The 5,479-nt window shown below is 38.1% G+C and overlaps 1 pseudogene; it reads left to right on the top strand.

The window, feature by feature from the left end:
* Positions 1-1,137: 1,137 nt before the first annotated feature.
* LOC141491889 (RNA-binding protein with serine-rich domain 1-like) lies at positions 1,138-2,067 on the top strand (annotated as a pseudogene).
* The last annotated feature ends 3,412 nt before the right edge of the window (positions 2,068-5,479 follow it).

Genomic DNA, 5,479 nt, shown 5'->3' on the forward strand with positions numbered 1-5,479 from the left:
TCTCCCTAGAAGGACAAAAATTTCTTCAATATCTTATGAAAGGCACTGACTACTCTTTTGCCTTGTGCTCTGATCTGTGGATGACCACAAGCATTCTCCTCTGCCCTGGAGCTGTGAGGAGCATCCTTGTTCTGCTATGGCATTATGGGGCCTAAGACTGCCACCTGAATCTGAATATGGATAGAGCAAAAGAGTCCAAGACTTCAACAGTCTCCCAATTCCTTTACTTTCTGTGGGATGAACTCTCTGGAAGCAACTACTTGGCAGCTCTCTGCTGGGTGGCTGCTGACCTTCCAAGTTGTCCTTGGTGATTCCTGGGTAGAAAGGTCTAGCTGCTTTTTCTGTCATGACATCAGGCACCTGGTCGTTTGTTCCCAGAAGGCTAGAGCTCATTTGCTATGTGTTTTGGACCCTTCTGACCCCTATGGAGCAGAACCTTTCCAAGGATCTTCCAGGTTATCTTGGGCCTTGCTTCACTTGCTTTTTCTGTGGGTTCTGTTACTCTAGAATTCCTTTAAGGTCATAATTTTAAGATATTTAGATCATGGGAAGCTAGGTGGCATAGTAGATAGAGCACTGGCCCTGGAGTCAGGAGCACCTGAGTCCAAATCTGGCCTCAGACACTTGATAATTTTCTAGCTTTGTGACCTTGGACAAGTCACTTAACCCTATTGTTTTAAAATAAAATTTAAAAAATAGATATTTAGAGAATTCTGGATAAGAACTTCTTGGAATTTCTGCCTCCATGCTGTCATCTTGATTCCTTCCCAAAGGATCAATAATGCCAAGCAAACTCCAAATGGAGATTCACTTAGAGCAGTATGTGCAGAAAGATAATTCAGACATATATATGTTTAGATCTCTGAAGAGAATTGATTTTTACTTTTAATATTGCTGTTTTTATTAGTCCCATTTGTTTCCATGATCTTTAAATATTATGAGAATTGTGGAATTAAAAGTTAGTGTGGGACATCATCTCTGGTCACCGGACAGTGCGGGAGGAGGAACGGTGCCAGAGGCAGCGGACTTAGGAAGATGCTGCTCTATGGAATAAATTCGATTAGGGATCGGTTCTCAGAATCAAGGAGTTAGAAGTGAGAGCTCATATAAGTGAATACTTAATCAGTACTGCTTTGAACCACCTCAGAAGGGGAGAATGGATTTATCAGGAATGAAAAAGAAGAGCTTGCTAGGAGTCAAAGAAAATAATAAAAAGTCCAACACTGGGGCTCCCTCTCCCACCAAACGTAAAGATAGAACTGATGACAAATCAAAGGACTGGTCTAAAGATAAAGGGACCACCAAAGAATCAAGTGAAAAAGATCGTGGTAGAGACAAGGCTCGAAAAAGGCGCAGAGCCTCCAGTGGTAGCAGTACCTCCAGGTCTCGCTCCAGTTCCAGTTCTGGATCTAGTACTAGTACTGGCTCTAGCAGTGGGTCCAGCTCTTCTTCTGCATCAAGCAGGTGAGGAAGCTCTAGTACCTCCCAAAGTTCCAGCTCCAGCAGTTCCTCTGGATCTCCAAGTCCCTCTGGAAGAAGGCATGTCAATAGAAGGCATTCCTGATCCAAATCAAAACCACCAAAAAGGGATGAAAAGGAACAGAAGAGAAGAAATCCTTCACCTAAACCTACCAAAGTACACATTGGAAGGCTTAATCGGAATGTGACCAAGGATCGCATTATGGAAATATTTTCCACTTATGGGAAAATTAAAATGATTTACATGGCTGTGGAAAGTATGCATCCTCATCTATCTAAAGGCTATGCATACGTGGAGTTTGAAAATCCAGATGAGGCTGAAAAGGTCTTAAAGCACATGGATGGAGGACAGATTGATGGTCAGAAGATAACAGCCACTGAAGTGCTGGCCCCCTGGCCCAGCCCCCACAAAGGCGATTTAGCCCACCCAGAAGGATGTTGCCACCACCTCCGATGTGGCGCTGATCACCACCACGTATGAGGAGAAGGTCCCGTTCTCCTAGACGCAGATCTCCTGTCCGCCAAAGGTCCCGCTCCCCAGGCCATCGGCACCACCGCAGCCTCTCCAGGTCTAATTCTTCCCGATAAATCAAGGCAGCCATTCTCACTTTGTAACTTAAACATGATTGAACACAAACAATATTGGAGCATTTGTTCTAAGGTTGGGGAAGAGAAAAATGGGAACCAAGCACTGGCTAGAAAATAAAATTTCTGTGATGAGATTTGTATCTTTGTAGCATTTTTAGTTAATGTTGTGTTTGTACTTTTGTTGTGTAGAATGGAAGTAAATCATATTAAATAAACCTCAAAAAAAGTTAGTGTGCCATAGTTGATAGAGGTCTTATCTTAGTTTCAGGAAAACTTATGTTTAAATTCTGTATTAAAATAAGTGAATAGCCATAGCCATGAAAATATCTCTTAACCTTTCATTACCTCTAATTAGAAGTTTCAAATGAACTCCCTTGCTCTATTAGGGATGGAACTCGTCTCAACAAGATTTTCTCAAATCAAAGAAAATAAAGAAGAAAAAGAAACAAAGAAACAAAGATAGGAGAGAGAGAAAAAGGGGAAGGAAGGGTAAAAAATGAAAGGAATGAAGGAAGGAAGTGGAGAGAGCAAGAGAGAGAGAGAAAGAAGACAGAGAGGAGAGAGAGAGAGAGAGAGAGAGAGAGAGAGAGAGAGAGAGAGAGAAATAGAGCAAGAGAGAGAAAAATATTGAGAGAGAGAGCTATTAATATTTTGAATTTTGAATTATTTTTATCTTTGTCAGGCTTTGAGTTTTGAATGATGATTGATTATTACACTTCTGGATTAAAGAATGAAAAATATATGATGAACTACATATAAATTAACAGTGACTTTCCTGGTACCCATGGTCTGCATCCCAAATATCTTACATTTCCCATTCCTGTGGGTTGTCTGGCACACTTAAAGAGGCTTTGAGCTGTGTTTATCTGTGCCATTAACTCACATCCATTGATTATGTTCCTTTAATTTTTGAACTCAAATTCCATTTAAACTCTCAGTCTGATTAACTTTTAAAAAGAAAGTATAACTTCAAAATTATAATAAAAACCCAAAACAAACAAATAAAAAGAAAAAACAAAATAGAAACATGCAAAATGTCCTACCAATGCTGGAATCTGGAATTAGATTTTAGTAATTTTCTACACAATTTGGTCACATACACTCTAGAGGTAGAGACTTTCCAGGATTTGCATCTTGGTACCTTAACTTCTAAGGACTTCCTTGCTAGACTTTCCTGCCTACAAGATGTCCTACCTACAAGGATTCTATGGTTCAATTTCAAAGTTCTTTGGCTTCTACCACCACTTCTACCACCTGTTCCTAGAATTGAAAAAAAAAATTGAAACAGCAATTTGCCACAGTGCCCTAAAGGGGAGAAGGGAGGTGATCAATATTTGGTATTTTTCTTCAGGTAAACAGAGTTCTCTCCTCTCAACACTGCTTGTCATCTATTAGATTAGTAAATAGAAAGAAGTTGCTCCAACTCATATGGTAGAAGAACTGAACTCTTCTCCTAGAAGCAGATTCTTGCTATCATCCACATGGGTACCTCCCTCTTAGGTAATTTGAATATCATTGGTAAAGCTCTTTTACATAGAACTTTGTTATTTATGTAAGACTTTACATATATTATGTGAATATCACAACTAACTTTTGAGAAAAGGATTATTTATATTTCAATTTACATTTGAGGAAACTGAAGTTGCCAAAGGCTAAGTGTCGTAGCCTTAGTCACATAGCCAGTAAGTTTCTGGGTCAAAATTTAAATTTAGATTTTTCTGACTATATATCCAACACTCTAGCCAAAAAGCCACTTGAGAGAGGTAATGTGCCAGAAAAGTGAAAGAATTTTCTTTTATTTACCTGAACTCTCCATGTCAGGACAGAAACTCTCAGATGAAGTTACTCTTCTAAGAAATGATTAATAACAAAACAACCATGAATAAGTAAAGTAGTTGCAAATGAAAGTGTTCATATTAAACCCAACAGTAACTGTTTCCAAGTAACTACCTATAAATAAATAATGAACGAAATGAACATTTATGAAGTATTTACCAATTTTCAGATGCTATGCTAAAATTTGTAGATACAAATACAGAATAAAGAGTCCTTAGTGGTCAAGGGTTCCCTAAAGTTTATGTAATTATTAATGTGCCTAAAAATCCAAATATGATTGTGGTACTATAATATAGAATTAATGTAACTATAGAACTTATTGATCATATATCAAGTGTTCAATAGGAAAGTGGAATTGTCTGTCCCACTAACCCTCTCACATGACAATGACAGTAAATACCCCACAAACTGCAAATGCTCTGAGATTAATACTATGATTCTGGGACCAGAAAGCATTATGGGACCTGATAGCAATTAAGAGTAAATTCTGGAAAGAAGATAAGGGGTGGGAGAATAGGAGAATGATAAGTAATCGATGAAGACAGGAGTAGTTACAACTAGATATAAAGGATGCTTTCAATCATGATCCCTGGCACAAAGAGTTAATACAAAAAAGTGACAACAACTCTTTTTTAAGAAATGAGTGAAAGGGGTGGCTAGGTGGTGCAGTGGATAGAGCAACAGCCCTGGAGTCAGGAGTACCTGAGTTCAAAACCAGCCTCAGACACTTAATAATTACATAGATGTGTGGCCTTGGGCAAGTCACTTAACACCATTTGCCCTGCAAAAAAAGAAAGAAATGAACAAAGAAGAAAAGGAGTCATGTCCTAAGAGGACAATGAGTGAGGAGGCAATTAAGATTTAAATTGGGGAGAGGTAGCTGGAGAGAACAAGGAAATATGGTTCTATTACATTAAATCACCAGGATGCTACAGTGGGCAAAATTATAAAGGTTTGAGAGATTGGGATTGTGGAAAAGAGACTGATACCACCAATGATAGAAATTCATTCTTAGTCATTTCTTATTGCATCCACTGAATTGGTACATGGGAATGACTACGCTCTCACAACATGAATAACCCTTTCCCAGGGTGATGGGGACAAGGATACACTCCCAGGAATACACAAGCTTCCGGATGCTTTGCTAATACATCAAGAAGGAGGAAAAACTTAATTTTAGGATTCTCTTTCCATTATGAGATTTATCAGATGTTTAGTAAAATAATTATCATTTCTTTTTTTTTTGTTTGCTAAGTCCTGACAATGGAAATTCCAACTATTTCTGTCTTATGAAATTAAATATTAAATATGCTACCACTTTAAAATAATTTATATTTAGTGAAAGGTTCCCCTCTAACTGTAACTGGTTTGAATAATGTCTCAACAGCTGATGTCTCTTAAGAGTATGAGCATTTACACCTCAGAAATGTGCAAATCAGAGAATGATTTATTGTTTTGTTCTAAACTAAGCAAATGATGGAGAAAAGGTTGATTAATGAGAATAAATTAAAATGTGGAGCAAGTATTTTGGTGTTTTTCAGGGAGCTGACTGTTAAAAATTTACCAGAAAACCTTT

This window comes from Macrotis lagotis, chromosome 6 (assembly GCF_037893015.1).
Source record: "Macrotis lagotis isolate mMagLag1 chromosome 6, bilby.v1.9.chrom.fasta, whole genome shotgun sequence".
In the NCBI taxonomy this organism is placed as follows: domain Eukaryota; kingdom Metazoa; phylum Chordata; class Mammalia; order Peramelemorphia; family Peramelidae; genus Macrotis; species Macrotis lagotis.